Consider the following 12,965-nt stretch of genomic DNA (forward strand, 5'->3'; position numbering starts at 1 on the left):
CCAGTTGGAGTTTTCAAACTTGGTACAAAGTTAGCCCAATGTAGAGCACACTGCAGAAGTCTAACCTCGAGATTACCAGTGTATGGACTACCATCTTAAGATCCTCCAAATCCAGGAAGGGGCACATAATCTTTATAGGCCACAGCTACCCACTTTTCCTCACTTGCTCACTGACACAGTATCAGGCTGGGAGGGCCTGGACCCAGGTTGGAGCACTATCATGTCCCAGCCAAGTTTCAGTGAAGCATGCCAGATCAGCCCCTTCATCCTTGAGGAGATCATAGATGATGTGTGTCTTATGCTTAAGTGACCTGGCACTACTTAAGAGCAAGGTGAGATTTTGTAGCTCACTCTCCAAGTTGTTCAGGCTGGTAGGGTGACTGGAAGATGGGATATGTATTAAACACCCTTCTCTCCTTCCTCTGTGAGGACATGTGACCATGTCATTGTCATATCTCCCTCTGCCCTGCACAATTTGTTTTGCTGCCCTGGTTTCAGTATACATTGAAATAAAAACAAACAATAAAGAGCAAAAGACACATCCAAAAATATAAACACAAAAGACAAATTATGAGACATTAAGGCAACACTTAACATATAATTGTAAAGAGCCATGCTCAGTGTGCTGGTACATCTAGCTTCTGGCAGAAGGTCTTGTAGTCCAGAAGGCAGGCAGCAGGAATGCTGGTGTAGAAGCCCATTCCTTCTGGACTGTTTTTGCCACCGAGCCCAGCAGGCTCTTAAAGGGTCCAGTGATCCATCCTCAATTGCAGCGGCTTAAGATCTTCCTGTTTTGATAGCCTTTTGGCCTTTATAGAGGCTGGGCTGGAGTGTTTGGTTTTGCCATCGTTCTTATATAGCCTTCCTGTGTCTCTGATATTTTACAGTCATTGTGTTTCTTACTTTCCTTTTCCTTTTTTTTTTTTTTTGGCTCTTACTGTATTGAATTTTATTTATTTTGGTTTGCTGTAGAACTTGATAAGGAAAAGGCAGCCATGAACAATTCTGACAGTTGGACAATAACCTATGATATGTTATATTGGCTGAGAAAGACTAAGGTTGCCAATTTCACTAGTCTAAGGGGTTGAGTCAAAATGAAAGCTTCTGTGAACAGAAGTGTTTTTTCAATGCCAAGCTCCCAGAGGCAGCAGATCAAGAAGAAGGAGAAAGGTGACTTTTACTGATCTCTCCCTTCATCTCCCATTGTGGGCCAAGGTATCCACCTAGCCCTGTCCCCCAAGCTGCACCCTCCAACAACAAGACCTTACTATCTTATGTTTCTTATATGATGATCGGCACCCAGAAGTGATATTGCATTATTTCCTGATTCTGCTTTGATATGGACTTCCAAAGAAAACAGAGCTATCCAGGGTGTGTGGAGTGGACGGGATGGGGTTGCTTTTGCACATTTAGGTGATTTTCTGTGTGGTTTTCAGGGAAAACTTGCCTGAAAACATGTTTATATTTGAAAGGGGGAATTTGGTCTTTGTAGGATGCATAAATGTAGATTCAACAACCACATGTATCAAGTAAGCCACACACTAGCCACCCCTCGTTGTGACTGGAACACCTTCAAAGGCCACATGTGTCAAAGGAGCCACACAGTAGCCAGTCCTTGTTAACGGGGAGACTGCTGTGATTGGAACACCTTCATATCCATTATTGCTTTCTCCTTGACTTTGAATAACTATGGTAATCATTGCTTTGTTTTGATAGCCAGGGCTACAGAGCTGGAATCGGAAGCAATTTTGGGTGGAGTCAGAGTTGGTGAAAATGTAAACCTGTCTTCAAAGAAAGAACCAGTGATATGAAATGCCTAGGTTGTTGCATCACTTATTTCTTATGCATATACTAACGTTTTGTTTTTCAGAGATTTAAATCATATAGGTTTTATATTTAGTCAATCCAAGTTTCTTGGTAATTTATGTGGTGGTACTGAAATGCCTTGTGCTATCATTTTTATTACTACTACCACCACCACCACCACCACTACTACTACTAATAATAATAATAATACACTTCATTTATATTTCGCTCTATCTCTCTGAGGGGACTCCGAGTGGATTACAGTTTAGACATATATAGGCATTCCATGCCTTTTATACAATAACAATGCTATACAATACACAAACAAAGGCAAAAGTTTCCCTTTCCATCTCGGTGATGCTCAATGCCAAGGAGCCTGGAGCCTGGTCGTGTTTTGCCGGCATGGCTGCATGGGTGCCTTTTACCTTCCTGCCAAGGTGGTACCTATTGATCTACTCACATTGCATGTTTTCGAACTGCTAGGTTGGCAGAAGCTTGTGCTCACAGTGGCAGCTCACGCCAACCCACGACTTTGAACTGCCAACCTTCCAGTTGGCAAGTTTTCTGCAGCTAGCGGTTAACCCACTGTGCTACCACGGCCCGTGAATTTAATACAGAACTTAAAGTAAATTCAGTATTATTAATTAATATACATTTGCTGTTTACAAAGGGGTCAGTAGGACAGTAGAATAATAGATGAGCTAGAGTCTGAGTCAAAGGTTTAGCATATCAGCTCCATAGTCTTGATGATATCCATTATTGTATACCAGGCATAGGACTAATTTACTCCTCCAGATGTTGTTGTATTGTACTTCCTAGAAGCCTTTACTAGCATAACATGTAGAAGACGACATGATTCCCACTCTTTTAAGCTTCAGCATTCAGCATTCTGCCAATTTGAATCATGAGTTTTTTGCAGCCTTGAAGGTTATGATGGTAATGAACAACCTTATTTCCCCTCTCAAAATCTGTTAGGGCTCTTACATAAATGATTCCAGCAAGAAGAGAAATTAAAATGGTAAAAATCAAACATTTTATTAATCTTTACATTAGTTACATTATGATTTTTTTCTTTCTATATTGTCTTCTTTTTATAAATAATGAGAGACAAAAGACCATAAAATGTATAATAACCCCCCCTTTTTTTACTGCAAAACAGAATTTGGGGGGGGGGGGGGAGTGGGGAGGAAAATGAATATAAATCTGTCTCTTACTGCATAACTTCCTTTTATGCTTCCAGTTCAAACTATTTTATAGTTTTGTCCTTTCTGTCCAAATAGGGAATGTCCTGGGCAAAACCCATTTGGAAAACTGAGCTGAGAATTTCCTCCCTGGACCTGCCACAAACGCTATGAAGTATTGCCCTCTGTATGCCCTGTAGCTTTTGTTTGACTTGCTCTTGAGTCTAACTTTATTCATGGCTTGGGATTGGCCTCATGCCATTTATTACTGTGGCTTAACTGATTCTTTTTGTTTAATATGTCGTGAGTCATGCCAGACCCAGAGGCCACTTGTGGAAAACTCGGTTCGAATTCAAGTTAGAAAAATTTGCTCTACAGTATCCAAAGAGAAATGTAGTCATGCAGACTTTTAGACCAATTGTTTCTGAAACATATACTTCAGGAAAGATAAAAGGTCCAAAACAGTTCAGAAAATACACTATACACAATAATACTGAAAATATTCTTCCTTATTTCTTATGGCTACATAATATTTCTTATTATTATATTGGTAAAGCTGTAAGGTAAAGGTAAAGGTTTTCCCCTGACATTAAGTCCAGTGGTGCCCGACTCTGGGGATTGGTGCTCATCTCCATTTCTAAGCTGAAAAGCCAGCATTGTCCATAGACACCTCCAAGGTCATGTGACCTGCATGACAGTTACCTTCCCGCCGGAGAGGTACCTATTGATCTATTCACATTTGCATGTTTTCGAACTGTTAGGTTGGCAGAAGCTGGGGCTAACAGTGGGAACTCACCCCTCCCTGGATTCATACTGACAGTCTTTTGATCAGCAAGTTCAGCAACTCAGCGGTATAACCCACTGTGCCACCGGGGGCTCAAGTAAAGCTGTACACTACCTCAATACCCAGAATACTACCCTATATATCCTTGGCATTTGAACCTGGTGACACTTCCCAGATGTAATGCGGGAGAGCATTCGTGTCCATCTGGTCTGCTTGGCTGCCAGAAGCTCCTCCTCCCAGGTGTAATGCAAACTTCAGGAACTACATGATGAGGGAAGGTTTGGCATAGCAACCTCCTGTGTCTTTTATGGCTTTTTTCTGCAACCCATTAGTGAATAAATAAATAAACATTCTTCACGTACCCATTCATTTATTGCCACCCCAATACATTTGGCTGTGGACCACACATGGCCTATAGGTAGTGGGTTCCCAATCCTAGACTCTATTTCCTAACTGACTCACTGACAAAACATGTTTTTTTCTGAATCAGCTCTGTTGAACTGCCAGGAATGAAGTCTGTCTACTGGCAGGAATAAAATAAAGGCTGCGAGAGAAAGAGCTTCCTTTAGCAACAGAGGAATGACCCCACAGTTATTCATATTCCTGAAGGGATTGTATCTTAAATGTTGTCGTATGCCTTCATTTCCAATTTATGACTAACATAACTGGTTCTAACTGGTTCTATGTCCATGTTCTAGAAGCATTTTCTCCTGACGTTTCACCTGCATCTATGTCAGACATCCTCTGAGGATGCCTGCCATAGATGCAGGTGAAACGTCAGGAGAAAATGCTTCTAAAATATTGCCATACAGCCCGAAAACCTACAACAACCCAGTGATTCCAGCCATGAAAGCCTTCAATAATACAACAAACACAACTGTTTTCTTGGAAAGATTTGTTCAGAGGGGAATTGCTTTTGTTTTCCTCTGAGATTGAGAAAACGTGACTTGCCAAATGTCACACAGTAGTTTCCATGACTAAGCAGAGCTTCAAACCATGGTCTCTAGAATTATAGTCCAGTGCTCAAACCACTACACCACACTGGGTCTCTAAATAAATCCATTCTGTAGTTCCAGTCAATGTGATCAGAAGTCCCTGCAGATTTTGCCTCATCTCACAGCAGTACTGGTGGTTGGAGGAGGATATTTCACAATCTGCATCACTGTTCTCTGTTGTAGACTTTTCATATTCAGGAAAGATGGATAGAGATAGGCTAGAGAGCCAGCATGATACAATGGTCAGAACGCTGGACAATGACTACGGAGAACAAGGTTCGAATCCTCATTCATATGTGCATGAAAGGACAGTCTTAAATTGATTTTTTCAGACTGTCACACCCAGCTGTCAGGTGCCAAGAGTTAGTGAAATTGTTCTCTCCCCTTCTCATCTCTCATCCTGACACTGAGGAGTGGCTTCCTTATTGACAGATAAGTCCTCAAGCCCAGTTACCAAACCTGCCTGATTACTTTGTTGCAAGAACAAACAAAAAATAGTATTTGTTATTGAAGATTTGTTTCTCTTGCTTGATAAGATGTGAAACAGGATAGAAATGTGCACTAAGATCAGTTCAACAAGCCTTGATATTTCTCCTGCCATTTCAGCAGATCTGGGCTGGAGACGCCTGTTTATGAACTCCAAGTGTGATGGTAAAAAATATTCATTGCCATGCTTTAGACATTTATTCTGGCATGTTGGACCGATCTGCCTTGTGTTCCTAAAAACCTGGCCTTCTCTGCTTTAAAAGCTTCCGTATAGTTGAATCCCAGATGGTCTGAGAGGATATCTGGAAGCAGATAGAGAAGCTAAAATGAAAACTGTATCAATGTATTGTTGAAGGCTTTCATGGCCGGAATCACTGGGTGGTTGTTGGTTTTTCGGGCTGTGTGGCCATGTTCTAGAAGCATTCTGTCCTGATGTTTCACTTGCATCTATGGCAAGCATCCTCGGAGATTGTGAGGTCTGTTGGAAACTAGGAAAATTGGATTTATATATCTGTGGAATATCCAGGGTGGGAGAAAGAACTCTTGTCTGTTGAAACTATATGTGAATGTTTCAATTGGCCACCTTGATTAGCATTTGATGGCCTGACAGTTTTTAGGTGTGACTTGTTAGTGCCTGGAGGAATCCAAATCTGGGGAGAGTGTTGGTGAGCTCCCTCTATCAGCTCCAGCTCCTCATGCGAGGACATGAGAGAAGCCTCCCACAAGGATAGTAAAACATCAAAAACATCCAGGCGTCCCCTGGTCAACATTCTTGCAGACGACCAATTCTCTCAAACCAGAAGCAACTTGCAGTTTCTCAAGTCACTCCTGACATGACAAAAAGAAAACAAACCAAAAAAAGCCACAGCTGTCCCTAATTGTTTTTGTCTGGAGTTCCCCTGTGCTTGAGTGTTGTTCTTTTTTTGCTGTTAGAATTTTAGAATTTTTTAATACTGGTAGCCAGATTTTTTTCCCTGGTGTCCTCCTTTCTGTTGCAATTGTCCACATGCTTGTGGATTTCAATGGCTTCTCTGTGTAATCTGACATGGTGCTTGTTAGAGTGGTTCAGAATTTCTGTTTTCTCAAATAATATGCTGTGTCCAGGTTGGTTCATCAGATTCTCTGCTATGACTGACTTCTCTGGTTGAAGTAGCCTGCGGTGCCTTTCATGCAGGTGAAATGTCAGGAGAGGATGCTTCTAGAACATGACCATATAGCCCAGGGGTCCTCAAACTAAGGCCTGGGGGCCGGATGCGGCCCTCCAAGGTCATTTACCCGGCCCTCACTCAGGGTCAACCTAAGTCTGAAATGACTTGAAAGCACACAACAACAACAACAACAATCCTATCTCATCAGCCAAAAGCAGGCCCATATTTCCCATTGAAATACTAATAAGTTTATATTTGTTAACATTGTTACTCATTTTAATTATTGTATTGTTTTTAGGTGTTTTTTACACTACAAGTAAGATATGTGCAGCGTGCATAGAAATTCATGTGGTTTTTTTTTTCAAATTATAATCCGGCCCTCCAACAGTTTGAGGGACTGTGACCTGGCCCTGTGTTTAAAAAGTTTGTGGACCCCTGATATAGCCCAAAAAAACTTCAACAACCCAAAACTGTATCAGTGTAGGAAAAATAATGTTTTCTTCCAAGGAGGGCTTCTCTGTAGTTGATTTCAAATACTCTGACAAATCTTTATATAACAATATTATAAAAAGACAACATTTGTAATATTGATATTCAGTTGTAGGTCATGTCTGAGATCAAATTGTCAATCCAAATATTCAATCATTTAGCAACAACTTAACCGAATTTAAGTTTTCTGTTATTTAACAATTTTGTGCCATAATTGTATCTATAACCCAAGCACACATAAACATAAGATATGTAAATGTTACCCTTTTAAATGGTTGCTTAAAATATTTATAATTTTATACTGCTCTTCACAGCTGCTGCCAATTTATTGCCTTTGGGAAACTTCATTAATGTGTTGTTATTTCCCCTTCCAGATAATTAATGCACGTCTTTTAAAAGAATGGACTTAAAGCCAGTCCCCATGGCTCGCATCCAGATGCATAGGCCAGTGTTTGTGTGTATTGTGGTAAATGTTCAAATTGTAATCTTTTGGATAACTTCCCAGGGAAGAAAAATTGCAAGTGATGTGCACTTTCTTTTGTCTTCTTGAAACAGTGTGGAAACCTCACTGTTTATAGAAATTTTTTTCTAGGATGAATCCTCATAGATGTAGTGCATCTTTCCCATTAAAGGAAAAAGGAAGTTAGACAGTGTTAAAAGATAATGAAGATTTGACTGAAAACAACTGAATGTCAATAGAAGAGCAGAGCACATATAACATGGTGATTGTATGTGTATGTCATAATAGATTTTGCTTAGCCAGAATGGCTAAGAAAATAAATCCCCAAATAGCCACAGAACCACATTACCTTGTCACAGACCTGGCCTATGGGATATTTATCATTAAGTACAAACCAGAAATTCCCACTTGTTTCTTTGGCAAGTCAAAGTCATAGCCATGGTTGCTGGTGATGTATGTGTTTCTGATGTTTCTGTACCTGACAATAATCAAAACAGAGACAGAAGATCTGTGGTTTGTTTAGCCTTTTCCTAAACTGGATATCTCCTATTTTGGATTGTTACATGACTGGCATTTGTGGAACATGGGAATTAAGATGTAAAGCATCTGTAAGGTATTCCAAGTTGGAGAATCTGGCTTAGGTTCTTTCATGTGAAACAGGAGCATTTATGTGGTGTGTTCCTCATGATGGCGCCGAAGGTTTGACCAAAAGGTTGGTGGTTTGATTCTGGGGAGTTAGCCCCCCTTCTGCCAACCTAGCAGTTCGAAAATATGCAAATGTGAATAGATCAATAGGTACTGCTTTGGCGGGAAGGTAATAGTGCTCCATGCAGTCATGCTGGCGTCTATGGACAACGCCAGTTCTTTGGCTTAGAAATGCAGATGAGCACACTCCCCAGAGTCGGACACGACTAGACTTAATGTCAGGGGAAATCTTTACCTTTATCTTATTCCTCATAAGCCAGAATTCCCTATCTTTGGCCATACTATTAAATTCCATTTTAATAGAGCAAAACAGATTTGTTTTCTATCATTTTAACTTTTGTTGTTGTTGCTGTAGATGCATGGATTTGATAAATAGCTTTTGAGAGATTTGCTGTTATTTTTGTATGTATGTCTATATTCGTGCTACAAAGTGCTTTTTGTGGGGTGTCTCACTCTGGAAGTTCTTAAGTCAGAAAGGATGTTTTTTTTCTCTCAAAAATGTATCTTTTTACTGTTTTGTCTTTTGGTTTTTGAGGTAGCAAAAGCTATCTCTTGTTTTGGAAACATTCTTGCTAAATGTATTAAGCTTCATTATTGCTGCTATGCATTCACATCTTTTCTATATAGGTCAATAATGGTGGATGGCTAATTTGTGGCCCGCCAGATTTTTTGAGAGTTGGAGGAATGTCATCTCTGATCAGCCCTTGTCCCATGGTGAGAGTGTTTGAGAGTTGCAGAACTACAACAGTACGCGAAAGGGCCTTTATTGCCCACCCTGTAGGCATTGTATATCTTTCATGCTTGTATATAGTGGCCCCAGTGAGGCACCACTAAGGGCAATGAATGATTCATTAGACTGACAATGTGGTAGATAAAATGGATTTGAGAACAGGTTGTTGAGATTGGGGTAAAATGGCAGGAAGTAGCCAGAGAAAGTTAAAATCTTATTCCACTTGCTGCACTTTCCCCACACCACACATTTGTTTAAAAGCAAATATATTAGTTCCGGCTTTATTTAGATGGCAAGATGGTCACTTTCTTGGTCTTAAATGAAATATGGAATAGCAATGACATGTATCCTGGAGCAAGTGCTGAAGGTCCCCTTTCCACCCATACCTAATCTGCCCTGTTTGCAAAAGCCAGCATGACATAGTGCAGGCATGGGCAAACTTTGGCCCTCCAGGTGTTTGGGACTTCAACTCCCACAATTATTAACAGCCTACTGGCTATTAGGAATTGTGGGAGTTGAAGTCCAAAACACCTGGAGGGCCAAAGTTTGCCCATGCCTGGCATTGTGGTTTGAGTGATGACACTGGAGACCAGGGTTCGAATCTGTACTTGGCCATGGAAATCCACTGGACAAGTCACAATCTCTCAGCCTCAGAGGAAAGCAAAGAGAAACATTCCCTGAGCAATTCTTGCCAAGAAAACACCATGTCAGGTTTGCTTTTGGGATGCCATAAGTTGAAAACAACTTGAAATCACACAGCAACTACAATCTGTGAGATAGCTCGAACTTGCAGGAGTCTAAGGCTTATACTCAGATACAATAATGATTGCTATTTGATTTTAGTCATTCTTTATTGTACTCTGTGTGTGTACACACAGATGTGCATATGTGTGAGCATGTGCATGTCTCTGTATGGGTCTGTATGTGAGTGAGTGTGTTTGCATGCATGTATATGTTGTTGTTCATTCGTTCAGTCGTCTCCGACTCTTCGTGACCTCATGGACCAGCCCACGCCAGAGCTCCCTGTCGGCCGTTACCACCCCCAGCTCCCTCAAGGTCAGTCCAGTCACTTCAAGGATGCCATCCATCCATCTTGCCCTTGGTCGGCCCCTCTTCCTTTTGCCTTCCACTTTCCCCAGCATAATTGTCTTCTCTAGGCTTTCCTGTCTCCTCATGATGTGGCCAAAGTACTTCAACTTTGTCTCTAGTATCTTTCCCTCCAGTGAGCAGTCGGGCTTTATTTCCTGGAGGATGGACTGGTTGGATCTTCTCGCAGTCCAAGGCACTCTCAGAACTTTCCTCCAACACCACAGCTCAAAAGCATCGATCTTCCTTCGCTCAGCCTTCCCTAAGGTCCAGCTCTCACATCCGTAGGTGACTACAGGGAATACCATGGCTTTGACTAGGCGGATCTTTGTTGCCAGTCTGATGTCTCTACTCTTGACTATTTTATCGAGATTGGACATTGCTCTCCTCCCAAGAAGTAAGCGTCTTCTGATTTCCTGGCCACAGTCTGCATCTGCAGTAATCTTTGCACCTAGAAATACAAAGTCTGTCACGGCCTCCACGGTTTCTCCCTCTATTTTCCAGTTGTCAATCATTCTTGTTGCCATAATCTTGGTTTTTTTGACGTTTAGCTGCAACCCGGCTTTTGCGCTTTCTTCTTTCGCCTTGATTAGAAGGCTCCTCAGCTCCTCTTCGCTTTCGGCCATCAGAGTGGTGTCATCTGCATATCTGAGGTTGTTAATGTTTCTTCCAGCAATTTTCACCCCAGCTTTGCATTCATCCAACCCCGCACATCGCATGATGTGTTCTGCATACAAGTTAAAAAGGTTGGGTGAGAGGATGCAGCCTTGCCGTACGCCTTTCCCAATCTTGAACCAGTCTGTTGTTCCGTGGTCAGTTCTGACTGTTGCTACTTGGTCCTTGTACAGATTCCTCAGGAGAGAGACAAGGTGGCTTGGGATGCCCATCCCACTAAGAACTTGCCACAATTTATTATGATCCACACAGTCAAAGGCTTTAGAATAGTCAATGAAGCAGAAGTAGATGTTTTTCTGAAACTCCCTGCCTTTCTCCATTATCCAGCGGATATTGGCAATTTGGTCTCTCGTTCCTCTACCTTTTCTAAACCCAGCTTGAACATCTGGCAACTCTCGCTCCATGTATTGCTGGAGTCTTCCTTGCAGGATCTTGAGCATTACCTTACTGGCATGAGAAATAAGGGCCACTGTACGGAAGTTGGAGCAGTCTTTCGCATTTCCCTTTTTTGGTATGGGGATATAAGTTGATTTTTTCCAGTCTGATGGCCATTCTTGTGTTTTCCATATTTGCTGGCAAATGGCATGCATCACCTTGACAGCATCATCTTTTAAGATTTTAAACAGTTCAGCTGGGATCCCGTCGTCTCCTGCTGCCTTGTTGTTAGCAATGCTTCTTAAGGCCCATTCAACCTCACTCCTCAGGATGTCTGGTTCTAATTCATTCACCACACCGTCAAAACTATCCTCAATATTATTATCCTTCCTATACAGATCTTCTGTATAGTCTCGCCACCTTCTCTTGATCTCTTCAGCTTCTGTTAGGTCCCTGCCATCTTTGTTTCTTATCATACCAATTTTTGCCTGAAATTTACCTCCAATGTTTCTAATTTTCTGGAAGAGGTCTCTTGTCCTTCCTATTCTGTTGTCTTCTTCCACTTCCATGCATTGCTTATTTAAAAATAGTTCCTTATCTCTTCTAGCTAACCTCTGGAATTGCGCATTTAACTGGGCATATCTCCCCTTTTCACTGTTTCCTTTTGCTTTCCTCCTTTCTTGGGCTACTTCCAGTGTCTCAGCAGACAACCATTTTGCCTTCTTGGTTTTCTTTTTCTTTGGGACGTACTTTGTTGCCGCCTCCTGAACAATGTCTCGGACTTCTGTCCATAGTTCTTCTGGGACTCTGTTTACTAAATCTAGTCCTTCAAATCTGTTCTTCACTTCCACTGTATATTCGCTAGGAATGTTAGTGAGATCATATCTAACTGGTCTGTGTATTTTCCCTGATCTCTTTAGTTTTATTCTAAATTGGGCAATAAGAAGTTCGTGGTCTGAGCTACAATCAGCCCCAGGTCTTGTTTTCACCGACTGGATGGATGTCCGCCACCTTTGGCTGCAAAGGATGTAGTCAATCTGATTTCGGTGTTGACCGTCTGGTGAGGTCCATGTGTAAAGCCGTCTTTTAGGTTGTTGGAAGAGAGTATTCGTTATACACAGCGAGTTTTCCTGGCAAAATTCTATCAGCCTGCGTCCCGCTTCATTTTGTTCTCCCAGACCATGCTTGCCTGTGATCCCTGTTGTCATTTGACTTCCCACCTTGGCATTCCAGTCTCCTGTAATGAAAATAATGTCTCTTTTTGGTGTATTATCCAGTAGGTCCTGCAGATCCTCATAGAACTGATCTACTTCTGCTTCTTCAGCAGCTGTGGTTGGGGCGTATATTTGGATCACTGTAATGTTGAAAGGCTTTCCTTGCACTCGAATTGAGATCATTCTGTCATTTTTTGGGTTGTATCCAAGCACCGCTTTAGCGAATTTCTTATTAATTATGAAGGCTACTCCATTTCTTCGATGTTCCTCTTGTCCGCAGTAGTAGATCTGGTGGTCATCTGATGTGAAGTGGCCCATTCCAGTCCATTTCAGTTCGCTGACCCCCAGAATGTCTATCTTTAGTCTTGACATCTCACCAATAACAACATCCAATTTGCCCTGGCTCATAGATCTTACATTCCAGGTTCCTATGGTGTGTTGATCTTTAGAGCATCGGATTCGTCGTTCGCCTCCAGTACCGTCGGCCGCTAGCCTTCCTTTCGGCTTTGAGCTAGCTGCGTCATCACATCTGGGGCTAGTTGAACTTATCCTCTGCTCCTCCCCAGTAGCATTTTGGCCATCTTCCGACCTGGGAGTCCCATCTTCCAATGGCATACCGACATATCTCTGGTTGTACTGGTCCATTTAGTTTTCTTGGCAAGGATACTGGAGTGGTTTGCCATTGCCTTCCCCAGGGATCACACTTGGTCTGACCTCTCTGCCACAACCGTCCCGTCTTGGGTGTCCCTTCACGGTTTCGCTCATGACATCATTGAGGTGCTCAAGCTCCAGCGCCCTGACAAGGCGGTGATCCTTTGCTGGAGTGCATGT

At 42.0% G+C, this 12,965-nt stretch overlaps 1 protein-coding gene across 7 annotated transcripts in view; it reads left to right on the forward strand.

Annotated features, from left to right (window-relative positions):
* NHSL1 (NHS like 1) overlaps positions 1 to 12,965 on the forward strand; it is a 192,674-nt gene that overhangs the window by 92,576 nt on the left and 87,133 nt on the right. The gene's annotated exons all lie outside the window — the stretch shown is intronic.

The sequence above is a fragment of the Anolis sagrei genome, chromosome 1, assembly GCF_037176765.1.
Source record: "Anolis sagrei isolate rAnoSag1 chromosome 1, rAnoSag1.mat, whole genome shotgun sequence".
NCBI classification, from domain to species: Eukaryota; Metazoa; Chordata; class Lepidosauria; order Squamata; family Dactyloidae; genus Anolis; species Anolis sagrei.